The sequence below is a fragment of the Drosophila virilis genome, chromosome 5 (genome assembly GCF_030788295.1).
Source record: "Drosophila virilis strain 15010-1051.87 chromosome 5, Dvir_AGI_RSII-ME, whole genome shotgun sequence".
Taxonomy (NCBI): Eukaryota; Metazoa; Arthropoda; class Insecta; order Diptera; family Drosophilidae; genus Drosophila; species Drosophila virilis.
The window spans coordinates 18,515,197-18,542,744 of NC_091547.1; the positions used below are offsets into that span (position 1 = coordinate 18,515,197).

Genomic DNA, 27,548 nt, shown 5'->3' on the forward strand with positions numbered 1-27,548 from the left:
CAAACAAATTCAATTGAATCACTCTCCTGGGCATTACAATTGAATGTGCCCAGCGAACAAAACTCTATGGGAAAACTCTATCGAACCAGATTTTGTCGGCGTCGCGTCGTCTGCACTTGAATTTTCTTTGTTTTTTTTTTTTTTTTGTTGGTATTTTGTGTGCGTGCCATGTTGTTGCCGTTGCTGCTGCTGTTGCTACTGGCGTCCGCCCACCAAAAGAAAATCTAATGAAAATGTTCAATTTGTGTAGCAAACAAACACACACACACACACACACGCACACACCAACACACAAATAAACCATGCTCAGGCACAAAATCTGGCCAAAAATACGCACACCAGAGAAATTGGGCAACTGGCTGCACTTGGCTGATTGGAACTTTTGGCCATTTTGTTAGTTCAAGGGCAACAAATTTGCCAGTTTCTCAGCCAGCTCAATTTTTATTTTTTTTTTTTTGCTTCTTTCGATTTGTATGGTCTGCATTGGAATGCGTGTGTGTGTGCCTGAAGAATCTTTGCATTTGCATCCAACTGAACTGCCACAGTGCCAGTAATTTAATTTACGCCATCGACTGAGCAGTCAATTCACAAATTACTCAGTTCAGTGCGAGCTATTGGCCATATTTGTGACTACATTTCAGCTTTGTTGTCAATGTAACCCATGGGAATTTCATGCAAATAGGCACAATATCTACATAATTTTTGGAAATCCAACCGACTTATATGCAAAATTCCATTTCGCCTAATCTTTGGTACTATGGTAATATGACTTCAATCTAAATATAAATAAGGGATTGTGCTAACTGACCAATTGTCTGATTAACTGACTGACTAAATGACTGGCAAACTCTAAGATGTTAATGCCCGCTTACACACATTTCCAGAAGGGAAAGTGTGTATGAAAAATTATTTAACTATTAGCTTTAAGCTCAATTTCTAAACTGTAAAGCTTAAAGATGTTTCTAAAAATGTATAAAATTCCCGTTTAGAAAGTATATGGATTGCTCAGTCAAAAATGCAATACTCTGTTCAGATTAAGAAACAGCTAAAAACTGACCAAGAAGAGACGCTCTCCATGACATGGATAGACATGACAATAATTATTGAAACATAAAATGCAATGATTGGGGCGGAAGTAGGTGCGGCTCAGTGCATACAAGAAGTCAATCCAATGAATAAAAAGTTAAGACAGAAGATAATCAAATTCGCGAATCAATATACCCTTGTTCAATTTGCAAGCAGTGTAGAAAACTGGAACTGGAAATTCTCTTTCCACCAATATCTGGAGGCACACAAGTTATGCAACATTTAAAATACATTAAGATATTTGGCCCCTTTTAAGTAAATCTAAAATCTTAAATACGTACTATTCGTTGTGGCCTTTCAGCACAAGCGCACAAATTTCCTGGTTATTGTGAAAGTGTTTCGCCTTGATTAGAAACACGCCCACACTCATTTGTTGCGCCGCTATAAACCCGAGTTTCTTTCGGATATTTGTGGAACCCCATTTGTCTGAAAAATTTTACGATTTCTTTTGTTCATATTTTCTGCCCATTCGTTGCTGCTGTCGTTGTTGACTGGCAAAAACAATCAAACAATCAGCGCAAACTGTGCCATTGAACGACTCATCAGCCGGTGTAAGACAAAGCCGCTCCCTTGACGGACAGTTGGCAGGTTGTGGCAAGCGCTTGAGTCGCCACCTCGTCATCAGCTGCCAGACCAGGAAGCAAAGCAAGCCAAACGGGCGACCAAAGACCCACCTGCTGTGGTCAGGTCTGGCATTATTATGCATTTATCAAATGAAAATCATGCAAAATTTGACAGAAAATTACACGACGAAAAGCCGCCCACTTGGCTGGCTGGCCGTGCAGAAGGAAATGCGAACTGCGAGCAGGGGAAAAGCCAACAAAGCAAAAGTTAGCGACGCTTGGATACCCTGTAAGGAAAAGTGTATAGTAATAGTGATTTTAGTGTAACTGATTTTAAGCTTTAAAATTGTGTACCCTGCACAAACACTTGCTTCAGGGTATTGCATGTGACTTGACTTTTTTAGTTTGTTTTTCAAGTCTTTCATCCACAGGGGGGGCGTATGCGCAACGTTAGAAATTAGTCAAAATACGCTGGACTTAGACAAATGGGCAGCGCACTCATATGCCAGAAAGTCGCAACGAGTCGGGCTTAGCGATAATTATGAGCAATTTATTTAATGATGATTTGCATGGGCCACAATGGAAGCAAACAGCATTTCTGAAAAATTTGGTGGCAACATTTGTGGTTGTTGCTGCTGTTGTTTACATTTTTTCTTTTACCAATGACAGTTGTTTTTCATAGTTAGCAAATTTTGAGTGAAATACGAATCTGTGCGAGTGTGTGAATGTGTGTGACCAACTTTTAATGGTCCATATCAATTAGGTATATGGCAACAAGTAACTGCACTTCCTGATACGGCTGCTCATTAAAATCTCAATGCGTTACAGCTTGCACTTTTTAATGACATTTTAATATCAATTTGAGAGTAGTTTATAAATTACACACAAAACACCTTTCAACCAAATGGCAAATAACCATTAAACATAAAACTTTTAACGACCCCAACAAAAAGGGGCCAACAGTTGAGAGGAAGGGGGTCACCGGGCACATAACAATAAATCGCTTACAAGCCACATCATGCAAGTCATCTTCCGTTGGGCAGTCGGCCATGGAATGGCAACCAAATGACTCCTGGCCAGCTTCAGAAATTTTACACCCCAATTGATTTACGATTCCCTAACATATTCGCACGTCTTTTTGATGTCATAAGAAAGCACGTGTACTTCCAATTTAAAACTTTATGGCAATAATTCGGCTGGAAAATTTGAATACATGAGAAAAGAGTTAAAATTTCTTTTCAAAATAAAATGTTTTTTAAACAAAATATTAAAAATACAATTTTACGCATGCAACAAGCTAAGAAATTTTATAAGTACTTAATAATTGACTATAAAATACTTTCGAGAGAAAATATTTATTATATAATTTGAAAGAAAGTAATAATAATTATAAGGCAAAGAATATTGGAAATATATATATATATTTATATATTTTTTTAATAGACATTTGTCACATGTCGATGCTTTACGGATTGCGTCCGCAGTAATGACATAACTCAATCAGCCAAATGACGACATAGACAGGCGCATTATCAAACTCATCTTCTCGCACGCAATCACAATTTTGCCATATCAAGTACAAAGCTGAGCTGCAATAAGAGCTGGCGCTCTTCGAGCCCTGTCCAAAATGCAGCAAATGTCCAAAACCAAACATTGGCAAGCCCGTCGCCGCAAGAGGAGTTGCAAAAATGTTTTCACTTGACTGACTTTTCTGGCTCCATGCAATTTTCGCACTCAAGTGGAGTAATTTGCGGTCGTCGTTTGGATTCGCTTTACCGCCTCCAATCCGCCCCACACCCCGCCTATCATCCACAACTGTTTTCGCTTTTGACGGCCCGGCCAATCGAAAGTTGAACAAGTCCATTTCGAGGCTGTATCAGACACCGATTGTGCGGTTGACTCAGAGTCTGAAACTGCGACTGAGTGATTGTTAATCGTGACTAGAAAGACGCACATGACATAATGATTGCTGAACATGCGGCAAACATTTGTTATAACATTTTCCAGACAGCCTCGACCACACTGATCAACATCATTTTCGACAGCATTAAAATTAAAAGTAAACATACAAAGCTTAAAAAAAAGTGTTTAGATTTCGGAAAGAATGGCTTGTAAAAAAAACTAATAAATCTGTTTCAGAATAAAATCCAGCTTGTGCATAGGCAATAATAAATGCAAATCATAAAGAAAATGTATAAAAGTTTAACGGGAGATAGAAAGGAAAATGATCGAAAAAATTAACTAAAAGAAAATTTAATTAATGGATTAATGTAATCCTTATTAAATATTATTATTTATTTTTGTTTATTTATTATTTATTGAAAAGTTAAATGCCACGTTTTGGTTGCATAGTGTAATTACACTGTTTTTCGTGCCAGGTAGACACTTTTGATGGCTCGGAAAACCTTTCATTCATTAACAAGCCAAAAAATTATGAATGCCGCTATGCTTGTTGACAAGTGTCAGCGACAGCGGCTGATTGGTGTTGATGGCTGCACAATTAAAGTTTTACTGAGGTTTGGAAGACAACAACAGCGCTCTTCGCCAGGGGCGGGGATGTGGTGAGGGGAGGGGGTTGCATAATGCCAGAAATGATTTACACAAATTATTTTGTAATGTGCGTTGGCAAGTTGCTGCTTTTGGCCAGGCTTTAAGCTGCTCCAACTACCACTCTCCAATTAACCATCCAACCATCCATCCATTCATCCATCCATCTATCTATCTATCTATCTATCTATCTTACTATCTATATGTATATCCAAGTGTCTCTCTCTCTCTTTCTCACTCTCCATCTCTCTTTCTCCCGCTTACTGCTGTGGCTGTCGCCGTGAGCCGTAAGTCAAACAAATCAGTCGTGCCAGAAGATTAATGGCAGCATTATTGTGTCGCCTGCATCAGCATCAGCCTTAGCCATAGTCGTGGCCCATCATCATCATTGGCAACTTCATCATGCGACTGCCGACTGGCGGCCCAGTCCCAGTCCCCCTTCATCGTTGGGCACCCATAACCCGCTCACCATGCCAAGCCTCAATGCGTTGTCCTCCCAACAAAATCATTCTGGCCTGGCTTCTGACTGTGCCTGCCTTTAGGGCCTGTCTTGCCTTTTGCCCCTTCTCCAGCCTCTACTGTGGACGCAGTGCAAAAATGTTGCATGCGATTTTTCTTGCAGTAAATAATTTTTCATGCCATCTGTCCTGTTTTGTCTGTCCGGTCCGGTCCAGTCCAGAAAGCCTCGCCCACCTACCAGCAGACGTGGTCTGTCCACTCTGGCCCGCCCGTCTGTCGTATTATAGCCCATTGATCAGTTTGTTTTACCAGCGCTGGTGCCCGGCCTGTGCTCGGCTGTGCTTTGCAGTCTGGTTTTGTGTACATTTTGGATTATGAACTCTTTAAAGCATTCGATGTTTTTGAAAGTAGGAGCTGGGCATTTGGACTAACGGGCAATGTGGATGAGCGTACCGACATTTTGTGGCCCAATTAAAGACAATGTGCAGCAACACAATTGATTATGATGGACAATTACAAATGTATTCTAGTGTATTATTTAATTGATTTGCTTGATTTAAATTTTATGATTTGAGTTTTTACTGCTGCATATACTATTAATGGGTTGACGAAAGGTTATTGAAGGTAAGGAAGGACAATATAATTGATTATGCATAATTATCAACTGGCTTCATGCGCAAACGATTAGTTTATGGAAAAGTTTTCAAGGGTGTTATCGAAGGTGTGGAAATAAACTGTGGGTAGAGCTATTGAGTACAGAATCTTAGAAATAGCACCTTTGACCTGAAACAAAATATACACTAACTTTGACAGTTGCCTGAGTTTCTGATCGCTTCGAGCCCATTTTATGCCCATTGTACTTGCGTTGAGGACTCAAATGGCAGCTTCTTACTTTAGTACTTTTGCTGCCAAAGCGGCTTTCATGTCTTGTTAGTACCCACAATTGGCTGTCCAAGAGCGGAGCGGCCGAGAAGTGGTCATAGAGTGGGAGAGGTGGGGGATTGGGGCTGCAGTCCTAAGGGCAGCCACGAGGCCAGGGCTATGTAAATTTGTCAAGTTTATTGAGCTGCGCTTGTGACGACGGCTTAGCCTCGGCAGGGCCCAAGCAAAAACAACAAATTTTCCATTGTGTGGCGGAATGAGCTGCCATTGGAGCTGTTGCTGGAGCTGCTGCAGTGCTTGTGAAACTTTCGCCATGGCAGTGAGAAGAACATTTAATTAAATTCCTTTGCACCTTTAGTGCTGCGCTAAAAATTCCAGCGCCGACAGGACTTCCTGGCAAAGACCTACAACTCCACCAACGGCAACGGCAGCGGCAGCGGCAGCGGTAGCGACATGCAGCAATAACAAATTAATCTTTGCGGTTTGCGCAACCGGAACCGGTAACACTGACGCTGGCCCCGTCCCTGTCATTGCCTCTGCCCCTGCAGCCAGGGAGCCGCGCGACTGCGGCCGTAAGCGTAAGCCGTACAAATGAGGCATTTGATTTTAAAACTGGCGCAGCAAAAGTTGCCAACAAAACGGATAACGGAGGCCATCGACTGAGAAGCGTTTAATGTCGCCGACTGGCGCTTTTATGGCTATAGCTCGCCCGCCCGCACCGCCTCTCCAGCTGCTTTGCTCTATTCAATCAACTGCTGAATTATGTTGACAAGGCACGCACACGGCCAAAACCAACTGCCAAACAGTGTGGCACAACGAACCGAGGGCAAAGTTTTCAATTTACCTTTTTAAGGCTTGTATACCCTGCCACATGCCAAGCCCACCCTCAATGTGTTGCCACCCTATTAGCGCCTGCAGAAGGCCCCAGTGGAGGCGCACAATTTGATGGCACTTGCACTTCGTCTTTAATTTTGCAAATGCGCCTTAAGTCAGGCCACGTAAGCGGAAGGAAATGCATAACAAAGCGTTTCTTATTAGCATGACAGCCTCTGCAAAAAGGACAGAAAGTGTAGAGAGAGAGAGAGAGAAAGAGAGAGACCACGCGAGCGAGAGTAAGAGAAAGCAGCAGTTGTTTGGCGCAAAGTTCGAAGTTTTCTGCATTGGTCGATTGTTTAATCGATAAGTTTTTAATATTGCTTTATTCATATGCCGTTTATGGCCGACACATTTAACGATTTAGCGACTATAGCGAATAGCTACTGTAGCTAATGCGCACGAAACCCAAATTTGGCACCATTTTCAGTAGACAACATTTATTATTTTGACTACTCATGAACAGCTTGGGAAAACAAGTTATTATATTTGCCTGTTTCAATTGTACATTTTTCGTTCGAAGGTAATCTTTTTTTATGTTCGGAGTTGAAAGTGATAAAGTTAATTACCATCTTAAATGCCTTGACTATTACTTATGCTGTTACGCTAGCAAATTTCAAAAAAAAAAAAGGAAAGTAACAACCATATAATACTAGATTTTTTATGTGGGTACCAGCATATACCGAACACACAATCATCAGGCTTATGGTACAATAAGGACTCATAAACCTAGACAATTGCATTGCAATATATGTTAAGCAATGGCAATTTAATACATTATAATTCATTTTTATACGCTGAGCTCATTGAAAATGGCTAAAAAGAGAAAATGTTTAAATGCAAATGTAGGTAAGAAGCACTGAGAAGCAACTTCGAGTGCATAAAGCATATATATTCTTGATCATCATCAATAGTCGAGTAGATCGAGCCAAGTCCGTTTGTCTGTTCATCCCTTGTATATAAGAATATGTAAGTGCACCTAGTGCCGATAACTTGCGCCTTTCCAAGAAATGTATAAAAATCGAATCGTGTTTTAAGAGCAAATCCCTTACGTTTCATGAGTTAGTGGCACCAAACATGTAGCTTCTAGATGAAATATCTTTCATCTAATGGCTTCCCTTTGCACTTTAACGTAAACAACTAAATTACTTTTTTAACTTAAATCTTAATTCACAAATTAAAAATACAAATATAAATGAGCGAATCTTTTGAAGATAGAGATTATATATCCCAAAGGGAGGCAGTTATGCTTCTCCCAGATCATGAGATATGCATCTGCACAGCTCTGAGTATTCTAACAAAATGATAATGGACGTTTTCTGAACACCATCAGAGAATAAGTTCCATTTCTTGAGCTGATATCTCTGTCTGTCTTTCTCTTTCTATGCTGTGACGTTTATTTATAAATGTTCAATCGAGCTGTCTACTGAGCACCTGCTTATATATTTAAATGAATTACATAAAAAAACAAACATATTTGCTCACTTAATGTTTAACGGATATACAATAAAATATTTATATCAGCAAGAAATATATTTCAAAATAAACGAAATAAATTTTATGTGAATATATTTACGGAAAGCATTTTCTATTTGGATTCAATGAATTGTGTGTGATATCAATCAGTATTAGAATGTTAATTTATATTTACTGCTCGCAGATCCCAGCAACACTTTGCCTACAACATTATATGCATAAATAGATAGGCAACTCAGCTAAAATCAATTGTTAAATGTCAGGGGAAAATAACAACAACAACAACAACAACAACGAGGCAACTTTCATTTTTTGTTGTGTGCACGCACAAAGACAATTTCGCCCATATTCTAATGCCTCCAACCTTTAGCTGAAGTCATCTTGGAGCCCAGACTAGCAGCTGCGGCGCATGTCCTGCAAGCCACTTGGCGTCTTTTGTCCTTGGGGGCAATCAATCCGTGTTAATGGCTGCGCAGCTAAATCAAAAAGATTGCCCCTGAGCCAGTCCGAACAGGGCAATGTGAAATATATAAAAAGCTGGATAAAAAAGCATAGGGAATCTGTTGAAAAATTGAAAAGTTTGCACAAATATTTTGCCACATAAGTTGCAGAATCTTTGCGAAGATGGCGTTGGCTAAATTGTTATAATGTTGTTTTCGGCTTGCATGGTGGCATGCTTAAGCTATTTAATTATGTACTATCTGCAAGTTGGCCAAATTCGAACAACAAATCCCGGCCAGAAACTTGGCTGCCCTACAGCAGCCCTGGCAAACTGGTAAACTGGCAAACTAAGGCCAGGCCAAGAAAGTTGAAAGCAACACACACACAACCCGATTCACACACATAGCTACACACACACGCACTTGACTTGGCCTTAACAAAGCGCCCAGCGACGAACCAAGAGGCCCAGCTTCAGTTACAGCACCCGCTTCCCTCGTCCCCTCTGGTGAGGAGAAGCATGCAATTTGTATGCCCGTCAAATGCGGCTCGTTATTGCGAAATTTAGAGCTGCTCGAAATAATTCCAACAAATTTTCGTGCAAACGAGGCAGACGCAGTTACAACAACAATATACAAAACTAACGCACAGCTACATACACTCACACACACATGTAGGCACAAACTATGTTATAAGAACTGTGACACCCAGCACAAATGTCGAGAACGCATTCGATGATAACTCGAAAAACCTATGCATTTATCTGTCTTGTTAGATCATATAGATGATATAAAAGATCAGGCGATTAATTTAATTTTTCAGATATCTTTAACAAGCTTTTCATGGATAGCACTTTCACTATCATAGCATTTTCTTTTTTACAGATATCCAAAAATATCTGTTATTAATTTAGCTTCAAGGACATATACATATATTCAAATGAATTCTCGGTTTAACTGATCCAATAAATAAAGCCACAACTACACTCATATATCAATAATTTGGAAAAGTTAAAAAAAAAAAATAAATAATGATGTTGCATAGTTGATAATGTTTTAAAATATTTGAAACGACATTTTTATTTTGTAATGTGTTATGAAATATTTAAAAACAACACATCTGCGTTTGTCCCAAATTTAAAGTGCCCGTTGTGGACAATTTTGTCGCCCGTCTGGCTTACCATGTCAATTGCTGCCAACGGATGCCACCCAATTCTACCACAATCCGTTGCCCAAAAGTCAGCCTCCCTAACCCTCCAGCTCAGTCACTTACACCCTCTCTTCATTTCTCTTCCTGCCAGCCTCTCCCTCTCTCATCCTTTCTCTTGGTGGCCAGTGCACGTGCATTAAAAGTTTAGCGCCAAAGTTGTTGGTGCTCGTTGCCGGTCGCCCGTTGCCCGGACGCAACCGGCGCAAACCGGAAGTGGTGGCGCCACGCACACGTAACCAAAAAGCCAGGCGGGACAGCAGGGGCAGCGGCTGCTGCTGGAGGAGCAGAGCAACATGTACCACGGCAAGTGGCATGGCTGATGTAGTTTAATTATGTAGAAATCGAGACACGCACTTTGCCAGACAACGTCAACGATGGATGCACAAGCTGGAGACTGGTTTCAGGTGCTGCTACAGCAGCCACTGGGTGTGGGTGTGGGAGTGGGTGTGGGTGTAGGTGCGGGGCGTCATGCAATTGACACGCCCACACGGCGGCGACAACGCCCTCATAACTAGCGCACGCAAAATTTGTGGGTTTTTATCGCTCAGGTGTAGCAGGTGCTGTGTATGTGTGTGTGTGTGTGTGGGTGTGTGAGGCTGAACGTGTGTGTGCGATTATAAATTCTGTTGCATGTCAGTGGTTTCCATAGTTAGTGGAAGGCAACGCTAAACGCCAGTAGACAGCCAGGCAGCCAGCGGCAGGTGCAAGTAAATGCCCTGAATTGCATTAGACTGCCGACTGTCGCTCAGAGCTTGAGGATTTTCGCTGGCGGAAACTTTAAGTAAATGGTTCAAAAATAAAAATAATAAAACATAAATAAAAAGCACAAAATTAAAGTTTAAAAAAAAAACATGCAACTTTCATTGTGGCATCGCATAAATTTTAATAAAGGCAAAGTCAGTGAAAGCTGTGCAGGTTTTTCAGCATTCAGCTGGCATTACAAACCGTAGGAGACAGTCGTTTATATCAATTAGCCGCCGCGTCTGCCACAGCAAACAGGACAACAGTTTATGCTCACATTTGGGTTCGGCTTCGGCTTCAGTTCGGGTTCTGGAACCTTGCTCAGGTGTGACTCAAGCTGAAATGGAGCTTGTATTGGTTTGTATTTGTGTGTGTGCTAATTGATTTATTTGTGCGTTCATTTTGCACAAAATGTGTAAATAAATTGTAAAATTAGTAAGTCGCCACTTTGAGTTGGGTATTGGGATTACCAGAAGGTTCGCTTCAAGTTTCTTGTAATGCTTGGATTCTTAAAAAGCTAAAATCAAACGAACTTTGGTCGTGTAGCAGCTTCAATGTTTATATTTTAGGCGGAGTTGGAAGACTTAGACGAGTCCTCATTAAACAAATAATATATATAACAAATTTAATTTATAATAAATAGATTTGTTCTATTGAAAAATTAATACAGTGTGAGATGCAAGGTTCAAACCAAAGGCTCGTTTCCACAACCCGAATGAAACAGCGAAAGGTCAAAGCAATTAATTTAAATTTAAGGCAGGGATTTCGAGCAGTGTAATAGTAATGGGTTATTGAAGTTAAACCAAAATTGACTCATAAAATTCTTTATATATTTTTCTGATTATGAAATGTTGCAAGCACATTCCCCTGTCGCAAAGCCTTCAGGTAGCTCACACACGTACTCGTTGCCTAAAGAAGCGGAACTTCAACAGATTCCAGCCGTAAACCCAGCGGCACATAATTTCTGTGTGGGTGGCAAATGAAGCCAGGGACTATTGACTAAAACAAAAAAATAAAGAAGAAAAATTGAAAAGAAAAAAAAAACAATTCGCGTTGCCAACGCAATTTCACACTTTACCAGCTACAAAGTGCAACATCATAGTCCAACGGTTACGCCCACATAGGAGCAATGCAGAACCGATTCCTTTTCAGGAGCAGGTTAGGCAGGGGAGAGACAGGCGCCTTGCCCGATTATAAAGATGACGATGGCGTCATTGCTATTGCTGCTGGGCTGCATGGAATTTTATGATTTATGAGTGCGTTCTGGCAGCCAAGAGCTGAACAGGGCCGCTTGTCGAACGCGGCGGCGGAGATGGAGCTGAAGGGGATGTGCAGAGCATTTTTCTTGCCGCTTGCCGCTTGCCTCTTGGCTACTTTTTTATTCTCTTCTCTTTTTTTTTGCTACTGAAAGTGGCGCCACAGAAATTGTTGCACTTTTTGTGGTATTGCCATTGGTGCAGCTGCAGGTCAGCGTGATAAATGAGTTTTGCACATTTCGCAAGCATTGAAAAGAGTTGAGCCCTGAGTTATGAGCTGATGCAAGGATGCGGGAGGCAGGCGGTGGGTGGCAGGCGGTGCTACGATGACATTTTCTGCTGCTGCCTCAATCTGTCAGGGTACAGCAAATTGATCAGAAGGCCTGCGGTCGCTCCAACAACAAATGCCCAGCAAATCACGTCAGTTAACACCCTACCTGCCCTCCCTGAAGGGACCCAGCCCTGACAACTAGCAAACGCAATTAAGCTGCCCCCTGCCATTGGAGCTGCCCGCATATCCAGCTCGAGAGGTGTGCCAAATTCCCTTGTCTGATTTGCAACAAAAAAGGCTTTAATTAATTTATGCATGCGAGATTTTGTTTCGTCCAAAGCCTCAGACCTGCCACCCATTTAGGCAGCTGAAATCCACCCTCGTGCTGTCATCTGACTGGTTGGGTACTTCGCGGAAATTGTTGGCAAATTTAAGAAACTTTAAAAAACCAATAGCCTTTTATTTTTTGTTTACATATCAGTTTCAGATGTTGACAATATATAAACATAGCTGTGAATCAATGTGAAGAAAATAATTTCAGTTGAAAGCCAATATGAAAACTCAATCTTTGAACAATAATTTGCTTCGATTGAAAGTTGATGATGATAGTAATATAGTATATTTCAATGAGAGTGACAGTAATCTCATATCGATAAGATATTCCTGAAACTAACAATGAATTGCAAGGATCGTAGCTGTCAAGGTTGGAATAGAAAAAAGGTTTTCTGATAGATCAAGCAAAGTTCTCAATCACTTTCACTGACAACAATTCGTAAAATCATGCTTGGAAAATGCCTTCAAACAAAAATTTTAAAATTATTTAAATTTGAAATGTGTGTGTGTGTGTGGCTTGGTTTATTTCCAAATCGCACAGTAACCCGCATTCTATGCTGGTTTTCAGCTGCCGTACAAATGTTTCTCGCAATTCTGCTATTGTACTTTACTTTAGAGAGCGGTATATGTGCCTAATGATATCAAAATGATCTTTTGATTTTATTCATTTAATTTTGTTTAGGTAAAGGAATCATCGAGTTTTCCTGTTCCCTTACATTTTTCATTGTAATGCTCTTGTTATCGGCTTGGCTAATCGACGTACTCGTGCAGGTAATGGCCATATTCACTAAAATTTAAATTCTATTCATTCAAATACATGAGTTTTAGCACAATTTATTGGCATTGACGATATATATGGTAACATTCGCATTCTCTGGCGTGTTTGTCATTACCTATCTGTTGCTTGTTGTTTTCAACGTCATTGACAAGAGGGACCCAACGATTAATTATGAGGCATGGAAAGATCAACTGATTGCTGTATTATTTACAGGTGAGTCATTTTTTTAGCCGATCTTCATTTTTAAATAAAAAAAATGTTTTTCGTATAGTCAACTATGTGTTCACATTGGCTGCGTTGCATTTATATCGCACAACAATATTGGCAGAGAATGCGAGCCTGGAAAACACTTTCTAACGCGGACTATTCTATCTTTCGCTTGGATGGGTCTGGTGCCAAAACAATTTCGTTTATTGTCTCCCCTTGCATCTGTGTGGGGGAGCTGGCGTGGGGCATGCAACAAAGAGTCAAGTGGTTGAGTGGCATGCACGACTAGAGTTACAGCAATGCCTGCTATTCGCTACTCTACTCTTCTACGGTATTTTACACTTGCAGCTGGTATTTCAGATTTGCAACAAGATTTGTAACGCACTGAACAAGTCGTAATGCAGCTTTGTATTTATTTACCTGTGGCCATGTCATATGAGATATGTTACAATGCCTATTTCCCGCAGTGTAGACTAGTTTTTTTAATCTATCTGACCTGGACTATTGCTGCGTAACTTTTGAGTTTTATCTGCCGACAGATTTTTATTAGCGCACCATTTTATCAGTGAGTCGAATCTTTGCCAGCAATCCAATGCAAGGGTATTTAATCTTCGGCTATAATCTGTTGTTGTTTAATATTTTCAGTTGCCCCAGCGACCAGGAAGCCAAACAGCCGACAATTCTACGTGCCTAGACAGTGGCAACTAGCAGCGGCAGGCAAGCAGACAATCCAACCACACAAACACACACAAAGGCACACACACACACACACTCAAACACACACACACACATATATATGGTGTGCACATTTCCAGCTCAATTGCGCGCTCAATGAATAATTTAGTTGAAAATTTCGGCGCACTTTTTGTGTGAAAATGCGGTCTATACAGTTATTTGAGTGCAACAGCCTATCCACTCCCCCCTCCTCGCCTGTCATCCACCCGCACCGTTCGTCTGCTCAGTCAGTCATAAAATTTATGCGTTTTTCCTTACAGTTTTTCTCATTTTGGTGGGAGCTCGGCTCTCGTTTGCCTCATAAAATGACTTGCGCAACAGTTGAAAAATTCTAAACGCCGTCATAAATGCTAGACGACCATGCCCCCGTGCCCCCCGTGATGGCCGGCGTAGCTGCACTTTGCTGGCGTTGCCATATCAGCGCCATAAATAAATTTTTCGTGTTTGACTTTTGGTGAAATGAGGAAAAAAAAATATATATAAAATAATAATAAAACAGAAAAACTTGCATGATATGGCAATTGTGGGCGGTGGCATACGATTGCCTTAGGGCCTGACACTGAATTTATGTATGGGTGTGTGGGTGTGTGTGTGTGTGTGTTTGTGCTTTTGCTTTGGTCTATGTGTTCACTTTATGACTGCAAGCACTTTTTGTGGCAATACAACAAAACAACAACAACACGCTGTCTAATAAAATTTAAAATAAGACCACAAAAAAGCCAATTGTTTGTGATAAAACTGCAAATTGGGCGGCAATTTTCGAAATTTGTTTCGTTTTCAAATTGAGCGCCTGTATAATTAATCACAAATACGAAGACCTGCTACAGGTTGCCTATTTAAGTTCTTATACGCACACATACAAGTCTAAAAGCAATTTGTTAAGTGTTGAGTTATGTTGTGACTGGGCGCAGTTTCGATGACAAAGGATTAGTTATTTTTAATATTATCGAGGAATTAGGCACAATGTCTGCGAGAATATGGTTAACTAATTGCAATCGTCAAACATATTTCTTGTCACTCTGATTAAGGATGTTAACATAGAGTAACAGGAAAACAGATTTTTAAATTAGCAAAATATATATAAAAAAGTAAACAAATCAATATATTTTTGAATTAAATTACACCTTTATAAGAGAATTATGAATAAAAACATGCTTATTTAGATTTGCGGGGCTTTCTACAACATTTAAGCAGCAGAGATTAAATAATTTAGGAATTTGTTGGGAATGATATTCTTTATCTGAAAATTTCTTCTGAGATCGTGTCAAAAACTTATAGGCAGCTTATAGCTCCAAGATAAATCGAATATTAATGGCATCAGCTATAACCATTTGGAATCGGTTTCAATATCGTTAATATATCAAAACTCTGACATGGCTTGATTAAAGGCTATATCGATTTTTGATAAGTTTTCGCAATCCGCATTCTATAATATACGATTTAAGACCGTTTATATGAATATTTAATATAATCTATCGAAATGCTTCTGCTTCGTAGAGACAATTTTGATCCCAACAAGCAGGAGTCATAATACACAAACATAAATATGTAAATACTAGCCAATGCTAAGGCTTAATTGCTTGAATCAAGTGTTTTAAATGAACTTCAATTGTGGCCAGAGACAGTGGAAACTATGTCATACCCAACTATGGTTGGAGCAGCTGCATAGTAAAGAGTCCAGCCAGATTGGCAATCCTTGAAAATATACACATACTTATATATACATATATATATATATGTATATTTGTAGATATGTGTGCACAGCTCACAGTTTGTCTTCTTAATTAGTGGCCAAGTTAAAGAAGAAGCCCAGACAAGTTTGTGGGCTGTATTTGAATGTCTTTGCCTGAGTGTTCGTGTGTTCGTGTGTGTGTGTGTGTGTGTGCGTGTGCTTGGTGTTATGCATTGCAGACGTCTGTTGAAATTTGAACGGGGGGGCCCGAACGTGTTTGCTTTGTGCGGATTATGATTATTATATGGCAATTATGCGTTTGTCTTTTGTCAATTTTGTAATAAGTGAGATTGCCTTAAGTAAATGCTGAGCCGCAATTTGTCTTAATTTGCAAATGACGCTTCGCATTTGAAATTGAAATTTACTCGTGTTTGTTTTATTATTTGCCATTCAGCTGCAGCTGTCTTGTGCGGCGTGTGGCATGTGGCAAGCACTTGGCATTTCAAATTGCTGCAAAAATCGATAATTATCTGAGAGTTTCGACTAAGCTGCCACTAAACAATACGCCGCAATTTGAGGCAAGAGGCTAGACACAGAGCGGAAGAAAGCGATGGAGAGCGACAGAGAGAGAGAGAGAGAGAGAGAGAGAGAGAGAGAGAGAGAGAGGGGGAGAAAGGGACAGAGCGTGAGTGCAAGGTCTAGTGTCCTGCCACCTTCAATAGACAAATTAACATTTCGACAAAGGCAACCTAATCAAATGTCAGAATCACGCATGCGGCATGTCCTAGCCAGTCGAGTCCAGCTTGCCCCAACCCCTCAGCCCCCCAGGTCCACCGGCGCATCCTGGCCAAAAGTGACATTTTGTTATAGCTTGCAGGCGGACGTGCGGTCGGCAATGCGGGCTGTAGCCCTGGCCGTGCCACTTTTTGCAGCCCCTTCGCATAACTTTCACTCTTGTCAGTTGCAAATTACGCCGCACGTTTCTGGCTGGTGCTGAGCCTGGTGCCTGCTGCCTGCTGCCTGCAGCCTGGAGCGGCAACAACGTCGTAATTTAAAGCTTATTTTGACACTCACTGCCTGGACTCAGGAACAGCAACAGTAGCATTAGCAGCAGCAGCATCAACAGCAACAGCAACAGCAACACCCAATTTGCATCTTTCAAAATCGTGTTTTGTTACATTTTGTGGATGCGCAAAAATTTGCATACGACAATTAACACTCGAAAAGGCGCGACCCCAGGGCGAGGGAGCACGGGCAGGAAGCTGACATGTGCCATCTCTAAGGGGTGCAACAACAGCAGCAGCAACTGTATCCCATGCGAGCAGCTTATCCTGCATGCTGAGGCAGTGCAACAAACGTTGCAGGCGTTGCCCGTACAACATTGCGTATGCGTAATGTTGTCTAACCCAGCAGCAGCAACAGCAGCAACAGCAGCAACAGAGTTCTAAGACAACTGAGATATGTAAATACGATTGCTTGAATCAGCTTTTGTCTAAGGACAGTGCATGTTGCAACTGTCACAAATTATATTATTCAATTCGCAAAAGCATGACAAACCAACGAGAATGACATAATATTTGTCCATCCATAATATGGAGCTGTTCTTAGCAAGTTAAGAAGAAGAAGAAAAGTTCAACAATCCCAATTTATTTAAATATACATATTTGGAAATACATGAATGTCTAAGATAAGGCTCGGTTTGATCGTAATTCCAGTAATGTAAAATTTACGCAAGCGGAGTTAAAAATATGCATGTGGTTAAATTTTTTGCTCAGTGTAAAGCACTTTTCATATGAAAACGGGATGACAAAACCAAAGTACAATATCTTAAAGCAAATTAAGAACCGCAATCAGCCGCAAACATTTCACACACACCGCTCTGCCAATCCTTCCCTTCCCCACCCACACACACACATACATTCACACACATTCGGGCACAATCGAATGCGAGAAATTGTCGCGTAACCCCTGCCACCCACACACCGATGCCCAAAAGGGTTGCATGAGTTAAAAGGGAAGCCCATTTTAAGCGACATGCATCGAATGGGGGTGGTGCTGCGAATGTGGTGGAACGTTTGTTGTTTGATGCCAATGCCAAGAAATGTCATGATAAGCACAGCAACAGCAAAACATACACACACACACACACACGCACACAGTTGCACTTAATACGCTTAATTGACTTTCATGTATGCACGAGTGAGTGCAGCGACACGAGAGAGCAGCGCCGAGCGCCGAGGAAGCGGGGCGCAGTGGGTGGCGGCAGATGACGTGTCGGGTACAGGAACATGCTGACGTCTGCTGCGTCTACATGTTGGCCAGGCTGCTGCACCACTGAGCCAAACTGATGCGGATTGATGCAAACTGATGCAGCCCAGCAACTGGTGACATTAGCGATGCGAAATTAGCCAGACAACAGACTGAAAACCGCCAAAAACCCATCGAAGCATTCTAACTAATGCCACATATAAATGGCTGCGAAGAAGAAAATAGAGACTCAAGTAGGAATTATATTAATTTGCAGCTTATCGAAAAGAACAAATATTTACTAACTAAGTAGAGAACTCAATAGACAAAAGAGAAAGAAAGCAATTTGCCACAGAATGGGAACTGGTTTTATGACTCTAGAACTGTCACAAAACTCTAAAGCTGTGGCTAGAATATCAGTTTTTTCAGTATGTGTGGATCTTTTGAGCAGATCATTTTTACCATACGTGCAGAAATTTACTAATGTAGAGCATACAAATATTATATAGCGCAAAATTACACAAAAAAAAAACAATGACATTGTGACCTGTAATATGTTAGATGGCAAATCGTCATAGGACAATTCATCAAATATTATGGAAATTTAAGCAAATGGCCGTAAATTCAACGTATCGATACTCTTGATAGCATACATCAATGGGGATGTGGAATGTGGTATTGCCAAAATGCATCGATAATCGCACACAAAACGCTCACAAGCTGAGCCCACACAAATGCAAGTGGACTCAGTCAAAGGGGAGCAAAGAGCTCTGGCGAAGCTCTGGCAGGCTCATTCGCACACACTCGCATTTAATCACTATTCACTTCATTGATTCACTTATTCAGTTTTAGTATTCAGTATTCTGCCAGCCCAAAAATGCCAACGTTCGAGCACAGTCTGTCCCGCTCATGCCCATTGTCGCATTATTGTGTGCATGGTGTTTGTATTGTGTGGAGTTTGTGGCTCTTTTGCAACACTCATGTAGTGCAGTGCCTATATGTGTGTGAGTGAGTGAGTGTGCGTGTGCCTGTTTTGCGGGCTTATTAATCGTATTTGACAGTAGCTGCTGTTCAACGCACATAACTTGACAATTATGCAAGTATTTTTCATGGTCTTAATCCTGCCATATTAGTGGATGCTCTGTGGCCTTAATCGCCCAACCAGTGTTACAAACTGTGTCAATTTGTTACGTTGCGAGTCAAGTGTTTGGAAACTATATGTAAGTGCATATCTATGTGAACTGTATTTGATTTAAGGATTGCAATTATTTATATTACACGAATTTCTTTATACAAATTGCTAATGCAATACTTAGTGATTACTTTTATTAAACGAGGATTGGGGTTTCAAGTCCTAGCATATATCTTAAAATTTTATTTTGTATACAATGTTTTATGTACAACTATTATTTGTTTATCTTTGAATCAAAAATGATGTGCAGTTCTATGTTTCTTAGGAAAATACTGTTGGCTTTTATGCGAACTATCAAACGACAAAAGCTTTCAAAATTCAATTTACCTCAAATCCTTCGCTCAAGGATTAAGTTGGAATGCATTATAATTGCAGAGCTCAAACAGCTGCAATCCAGAATACAACCCATCCATATACATACACATACTCTAGAGCTTGTTGACAATATCTTCTGTTCTTCCTTTGCTTTATTTCGCTCATGCCTCGCATAATTCTTAAGTGCATTAAGCCCTTTTTGACTTCTGCTTTTCTTGCACTTCAACAAATAAAATGTGAGCCTTTCCGCAGTCAGGATCCGTCCGTCCAACTCTCTGTCACATTGTCTCGCTGTCCCACTGTCTGTTTGCGCCTATTTGTCTTTGCGCCAGCAGCGCCCCGAATAAAGTCAATGTCAGACGGGCTCCAAGTGAAACTCAATTACACACAAACACACACACAAGCACCTGCAAGCACAACAAACAAACACACACACACACACACATTTCATTCATATATGCAGCTGCAGACGCATACATCACTTTTATTTATTTACATACCAAAGGAAAGTAAAACTGCATTGGCAGAGCCGAACTCTTAATACTCTATTCACAATTCGTAACATTATCTAGAAAGCAAAGCGAAGCAAAGCAGCGAAAATAATAAAAATTTAAGTCATAATAATAATAATAATTACAATATATATAAATCCAATAGTATAGTTTACTATATGTAATTATGTATTATTTACTAAAGAATAGCTAAAAATCAGCTGAAAGAAACTTCGAACTAAATAGAACTGGATCTAAACTAAATGGAAGTTATATGTAGGTCATAAATACAGTCGTTTTTGTAGGGTATGCTGTAGTCGGTAGTTTTTTGCGATACGCTGCATTGCACTGCGTTTCGTTTCTTTAACTTTATGTTTATGTCAAGGCGCAACAAAGCACACAATCACACACACAACACCCACACACACACACACACACACACATATACTGCAGCTGGCGCATAATGAGCGCAAAAACATCCTGTGTGTGGATTGTCTGCGCTGGCAGGACTCGCCCCGCTTCATATTTGCAACGTTTGCCAAGATTTGTGCGCTTTTAGCGAGGCGACATTCAAGTTTTTCGCCCCTTTTTATATTATTATTTCACTTTTTTGTGACTTTTTAACGCAGGACATGAATGCGAATGTCTCTTAGCAAGTGTGTTTGTGTGTGTGTGTGTGTGTGTTAGTCGGCATGTCGCCAGTTTTGTTGACTTCGCCGTCGCCGTCGCCGTCGCCGTCGACGACGCCTTTCGCCGTCTCCCGCTACGTTTTGCGACATGTGTCGCATTCACATTCTTCGCATCCTGCCAAAGTTAAATGGATCTCGTAATTGTTGTCATGGCCTCCGTAGCTCGTCCTGGCTGCCGCTCGCTCCTGGCAGCTGGCAGCTGGCAGCTGGCTCCTTGCTTACACGCCTTAATTGTTTTCTTTCTCGTATTTGAGGCGTAATTTTTTATAGAAATTGCGGTTTAATTGCTGCATTTTAAATGCAATTGAAAAGACATTGAGCGCACTTTTGCACTCTGCACCATGGTCTATGTCCTTTCACAAGGATAACGTGACATTTGCGCTTTGTCTCCCGGCGTGTGCACGCGTGCCCTGCAACATTTTCGGGGGTTGCTCGCCCTCCCCCGGCTGCTGTTCAGGTTGCACAAACACTTGCGGAGACAACACTTGACACGAACAGCGACCCATATCCTTGAAGGAGCCGTACTCAATTCGGCCGGCCTGTGTGCTGGCATTTTGAGGCATATGTTAATGAAAGATCGGCTATATTCAACGCCGCATCGGCTTGGATATATATATATATAAAGTTTTTGACCTCTCAATTAGTTTGCTCTGCCTGTTTAAATTTAAAGTCTACTTAAGTTTTATTAAGCCTCATTGGAAAAGTAATTAAGGTAATTAAAATGTGTTACTCAAAAACGCATCATATTTGTATACAATTTGTTTTCTGCACTAATCAGCATTATCATCATTAGCTTAATTATGTTTGCATTTGTGTCTTTTTCCTTTAAATAACGTTCAATCACATTTGCCCGGTTTTTTGTTTTATTTAGGTGCTCACCATTGCAGCCAATTTTACACTCTCGCATTGGAAACTAAATTCCAATCGGTCTTTAATCTGCAACACAAGCGCAGAGTTACAAAGTTTGAGCTGTAATCAATGGCAATTCAATGGCAACATTGTCAGTGCTGTGCAATGCATTAAAAATCCAGTGCGCACTAAAAACGCATGCAAATATCAAACGGTGTTATGCGGCCCGGCCCGACCCCCGACCCTACTCTGGCCACACATTGCGCTCACTGCCAGTTAGTTGCAGCAATTTTCCATGCATTTTCATTTAAAAAACAAAAAAAAAAAAGAAAGAAAATCGAGCTTTTTTTACGATGCACAAACAGCCACTGGGGAAATTGTTGCCTGGTAATGAAACGTCTATAAAACTCAAACGAATGCACACAAATCGCAAATCATTTCTCATAAAAGCGCATAGTGCATTTGGATTCCCTTTTTCCCAATGATTTTTTACCATATTTTTTTTTTTTTTTTTTTTGTTCAAGCAGCCTTTGTATGGCGCTGATAGGGGTGAATGTGCCAGAGTTGGATAGAGAATTATCACAAGCTAATCGGAACTTACCTGAGCAACAGGACGCGGCCAGGGGAGCTGAAAGAGAGTGCGAGAGAGAGAGAGAGAGAGGGGGAGTGTGTGTTAAATAGAGATAAAAGTAAAATGCAAACGCAAATTCAAACTGTGTCACAATCGAGCCCCTATATCATTATTCATCAGGTAAGCAGCCCGCGTAGCCGCCAAATGGTCGCGTTTCTTGTCTCGAAACCAGACTTTAATTATTTCCCTATTAAGAGTCGAACCCGTTGACGGATCGGCAACTGCAGGAAACAAGCTTTCAGCAAAATGTTGCCTTTTTTTCAGCTTTTCGTTATTTTTTCCCTCAATTTTTTAAGTTTTTCATTTTTTATATGCTGTTTGATTTGAGGAGTTTTCTCAGACAGTTGTGGGCTGGGTGTGTCATTTAACTGTCCGATAATAATAGTGTTGGCAACAAAGTGAAAATTCAGCTACTGGATATATGGCAATAAATTAAGCTGACTTTTAATGTGTAAAACAACAATTTGAAAGTTTGATTTACGATATGTGAAGCATTTGCAGCTGATTAACAGGCCAAAAGCAGCTTTAAAAAGGCAAATAAGGAAACTTGTCTTTATTGTTAGCCACAAAATTATATTTAATTAGCCAGTGTTCGATAATTGCCCGAAAACATTGGCCAAAACGAGCTAAGAATAAGCTACCAAAGGATGCCCTTTAAGCTTCGGATATTTTTGATTTTTCGTTTTTCAGATGCCTTGAAAGCATTTATTTATATGACTAGAGTTATTTATAAAAAGTTTGCATACATAAATTTGAAATATTTAAAGCACAAAATACTTTGAAGTTGCTTTTAGCTCAAGGCATTTGAAGGTGCTTTCAAAGTTTCTGCCCGGCAAGTGTATAAAATGAGCATTATCTACTATTATTATATACAAATGTTATAGTTTGGTAAATTTAAAGAGCAGTCCTTGGTGCAACGAGGGTCCTGATTTGAATCTCTGGCCTTATTATGGATGTAAAACTGTCTCAGCCGAAGACCATGATTTGCTTGCTAATCAAATCTTCATTATTATTCATTAATCTCATAGACAATATGGAAATCTATTTGTCGACCATTATATCCGCTGCATGTGAACTTTAGGGAAAGTAAACTAGATTTGGTATCGTTTTCTTTATTGCCATTCACATAAAATGCACTTACGCTTTTTACATAATTTCCTACAATTTCTTTTTCATTGCAAGCAATGTGTAACATGTTCGACTTTAGGTTGGGAGTTATGTGAACCGACTAAAGGATATCCGATATCACATGCTATCTGGCCAAAGCACTGTGCTATTAATAACATTTGTTTATGTTTCATGAACGCCTCGCGGAACTACAAAAAAAAAATGAAGTAGTTCGTCCAAGTGAAAACCGGGCGACGGAGCTGGTCAAGTGGGCCTCCGCTCTGAGGCAGACAGCGGCAGCATCGGCGCCTATTAATTACCAACTCCGTCACAGTCGGCATAATTTATGAGCTAATAGCTTAACTCAGGCGGCATCAAACTATCTGACGATTTATATAAGATATAACTACCTGAACAGTTGCTACATTTTCCACCTGTGCTGTGTTCATTTACACAGGAGGCGTCTTCCAGTCCATAAAGAAACGAGTTAAATCAATGCATGGCTTGAAATTTCGACTAAAGGTAGCTGACTATGCCGATAGATGCAATAACCAGAGTCATTAGTTAAACAAAATCGCTTTATGTGGGCACATAAAAAGTTTACAAAACGAAAAAAAACGAAAGAAAATTATTTTGAGCAACTCATGTCGATTTGTTTTACCTATGAAAACTGGCTAAAGAAAATGTTCAGATTTTAAATAATTTTATATTTATGCTTACTTTTTATAGAGGCCAACGCGTTTAATTGAGTTGAGAGTAAAATGTGTTTAGTTTGATATATGTTTTCGTTTTTCAACACTGGGAAATTAGCTCTTTTTCTACACTTTTAGTCTGGTTCTTTTGTTTCAACTTATTGTTTGATTAGTTTCACGAAATTCACAACTTTAGCTGAAAAAGAAATTATTCTGTTAAGGCTAACATAAAAGGTAAAACATTAAAAAAAACCTTCTCTAAATTGTTAAGCAAAATATAAAATATATGGCTGCAAAGAGAAACCAAACTGTGAAGATACAACTTATGCGCGAATCGTAGAAAATTTGTTACAAATTTAAAGGCAAAAGGATTTAGCTAAGGCAAAAATCGAACTCAAGAAGTTGGGCCAAGTTCAGCAGCCAAATCTTTGGCTGGCTTAGCTGCCCGGAAACGGGGGAGCACAGGGTGCACAGGGCGCACAGGGCGCACAGCAGGCGGCAGCACGTCGAAGGAGCCGCTGCCGCCATCAAAGGCAACAAATTCAAGTGGCAACATGTTTCGACAACAACGGCTACAACAATCTCGACGGGCAGCAGGGCCGGCGGCAGTGCGAATGTTGTCGAACAACAACAATGGGCCAACAACAAACAAGTTTTTGGGTACAACCCCACCACCCCTCCCCGCCGCACCACCCGCCACCGCACTCGCTCAGGGGCAGCTATTGAAATCTGCTTTGCTGATTGACGTCGAATGTTGTGGTTTCGGTTACGATATTTGGTACCAAAATGCAAGCAACAACGTCGCACGACCCGGACCCGGACCCGGACTTGGACTAGGAGCAGGACCCGTACACGTTCCCGTTGCCAGTCGGTGGCAACAGCAACAGCATCAGCATCAGCATTTGGATTGGAACTTCGGGAAGCGCAACTGCTGGCATTTTGTTGTCGGCCAAGTTTGTTTTGGCATTGGGCAGCGGGGGGCAGCGAGGGGCCAGGCGGGGCACAATGTTGACTCCGTCTTTGTTGCAGCTCGAAATGTTGCAGTGAATTAAAGACAAAACTTAATGCAAATAAGCTGCGATTATCGGATGTTCTGCACTGCATAAAGTATTCCTGTTATGTTGAATATGAAAATGGAAGTATTAACTTTCGATCTCTTACAAATGGAACTTAAGGTTCATTTCCCATTCTAAATACAACAAAGAACTTTTTTAGAATATAAAAAACCTTAATGTTATGTTTAGGAAATTCGACTTGAGCACAATTTTGGTAAAATATTTCTAAGCAAAACAGCACTGTAAATGTTTAAAATAAATACTTTGTTCACAAAAGAAAAACAACTTAAAAAAAAACTTAAAATAAATAATTCTATGTGAATTAAGAGAAAAAACTTATTAACAGTTATATTAATAATACTAAATTATATACTATATAATAGTAAATTTTTATAAAAACATATTTTCGAAACTTCCTATATTAGTAAATTTAAATATATTAACTAAAGGTAACAATAATTCGCTTTAAATTGAAATGATTAAAAACTAGCTAATTAATTGACTTAAATAAACTCACATATTTTTAATGAAACTAATATTCCATAAGAGCTCTATAAATATCTTTAAAACAATCTGCGATTAATAACTAAATTAACCAAATAATTGTTACTGCCTAGAAAATAAAGTAAGATACAATAAAATTCAAGCAATGACCAACATATTTAAAATATTTTTATATTAGTTTAAGACATAAGAAACAACATAATAATAAAAGAAAGAAGAATTAAATTAAATTAAATTACTTCAAAGAAGGTTTACAAATTAATACAAATAAATGTTAATATATTTTATAATGTTACATTTGAACCTTAATTTTTTTTTTTTAATTTCCTAATGTCCAATACCTTTTATATAGCCTATAATAAATATGTTTATTTTGAGTTTTTAACTACGTATTTTTTCACACTGTTAAGTTCCGTTATGTTCTGCAGCAAGTTCTTTAATTGGTCACGCACAAAAGTCCAAATATATCGGTATTCTTGAATGTTTTGATCGACCGATGTGATAACAGAATTAATCGCTGGCTCGATCCGTCGATAAGCCGCGGGCAAAAGATCGCGAGCTGGGCAAGAAAAAAACGCGCGCGCAAATAAAACGCGAGCGAATCGCCTGCGCCAGCGACTTAGCGCTGGAATTGAAACGGTAAACGGACGCGAGCTACAGCAGCGACAGGCAAAAAATTATAAAAGTCTGTTGGCTGATTTTTGGGCTGCGGCAGCTACGGGGCGACGAAGTTGAAAGCGCGACGACAACAAACAAACTAACGGCAACTAACGGCGACGACGATAGCGTCGAACAGAGGCGACGCAGCAGCGAGAACGAGAACCGTACGTGGAGAATGTCAAATGGAGACTGAAGCCAGCGGTGCAGGCAGAAGCAGTAGCAGCATTTGCAATCAAATGCGCTTCTTATGCGAGCTGCCAACTGCGAAATGTTTTGGGCAGGAGCCCCCTTCCCACCTCTCTTCCATACACTCTCACTCTCTCTATGTGTGTAACGTTAAGAACAACGATGCCAAAGCAGCGTCAGCGCCAATAGTTGCACTCGACGCCAGCGTCAGCGCCAGCGTCGCCGTTTGCAGTCAGCGTCATCGCTGTCGTTGCACTCGAATAATCGTTCGGCCAAAGCAGCTTTGTTCTTGTTCTGCTCGGCTCGCTGGCAGCTTCGTGTCGCAAAGGAGGACATATTCAAACAGCCGACGGCTGAAGACTCTGTAGAAGCAGAAGCTGAAGTAGCAGAGCTGAAGACGAAGACGAAGACGAAGACGAAGACGAAGACGTCAGCGACAAAGCTCAAGGCGCTGTTAACAGCAGACGACTGTTAACCTAACAGTTGAGACAATTGCGTGTTATGGACCTAACAGGAAGTGCGCTGCGGAAGTGCAGCAACTGCAGCGCTACGGCAGCTCTTTGTAACTGCTCAAGAGCACAGCCTAAGAGAGCAGTGAAAGTGAAACCTCAAAGAGCAGTCTAACAGTGGGTGACACTGTTAAACAACTATTAAAATTTGTTTATGCAATTTCTCAAGCAGCCTTACAAAATACCGATATTCCCTCTGCACAACTAAGCTTTTGCTCAAATATGGGCATTGCTCTATTTGTGTTGTTTTGTTTGCTCAGTCGCGTAGCTGGCGAACAGAGCTCAGCTGCCATATGTTTTGTTTACTCGACGATAACACAATGTGTTTGATTGTTGTTTGCCGCTTTGCGCTCAAGAGCGCACGGCAAACGCTCTTTCCCTGTTGCGTGCTCTTTGTGCCCGACGACACTCTTAAATTAGCATTACGCTCAAGGCGCTTCATTGGGCAAAAGCGCTCAAAGTTAACTGAGTTCAGTTTCTGAGCGACGGCATAATAAATTGAGTTGAGTTTGCTTTTTGTGCAATTGTTCCCACTATAAGAACACTGCTGGCAAAACTATTGAGCACGGCTGATTTCAAAAGTTAAACGTATTCACAAATAACTTGTTAAGTAATTTTGAAAAAGCGATTAAAAAAGCGACAGCTATGAATGTGAACACAAAAATTAAAGTAATTTAATATTTTAAAAATGTTGGAGCTTAAATGCGCATTTCTGGAACCGAGCCAGGGATTTTCTTCTACAAAGGCGTCTGCTTTCACACTGAGCCACAATTTCTTTAAATATTTGTAATGCCTAAATACCCTTTGCATTCTCTATTAAGGCTTTACGACTGACGATTTTCGGAGCTTGACAAGATTTACCGGGTGTTTGGTTAAATGTTAAGAGTAGCTCCTC

The 27,548-nt window shown here is 40.4% G+C and overlaps 1 protein-coding gene and 1 long non-coding RNA gene across 7 annotated transcripts in view; one reads left to right on the plus strand and one right to left on the minus strand.

Annotated features, from left to right (window-relative positions):
• mbl (muscleblind) overlaps positions 1–26,138 on the minus strand; it is a 212,549-nt gene extending 186,411 nt beyond the window's left edge. Inside the window, exons 1-3 of one of the 2 annotated variants that reach the window (XM_070210415.1) lie at positions 25,640–26,138; positions 23,768–23,935; positions 21,911–21,937 (exon numbers count right to left, since the gene is read on the minus strand). The gene's annotated coding sequence lies outside the window, so the exon portion shown is untranslated. The remainder of the gene's footprint in view (positions 1–21,910; positions 21,938–23,767; positions 23,936–25,639) is intronic. The other variant, XM_070210416.1, reaches the window with a different exon arrangement.
• LOC26531772 (uncharacterized) lies at positions 12,562–14,560 on the plus strand. 5 transcript variants are annotated; one of them, XR_011417017.1, is made up of 7 exons: positions 12,562–12,756; positions 12,817–12,905; positions 12,963–13,125; positions 13,184–13,527; positions 13,587–13,684; positions 13,765–13,836; positions 14,115–14,560. It is a non-coding gene; the product is annotated as an uncharacterized lncRNA (long non-coding RNA). The 5 variants fall into 5 exon arrangements; XR_001450253.3 differs by having other exon boundaries at positions 12,563–12,756; positions 13,765–14,560; XR_001450254.3 differs by having other exon boundaries at positions 12,563–12,756; positions 13,592–13,684; positions 13,765–14,560.
• Positions 26,139–27,548: the final 1,410 nt, after the last annotated feature.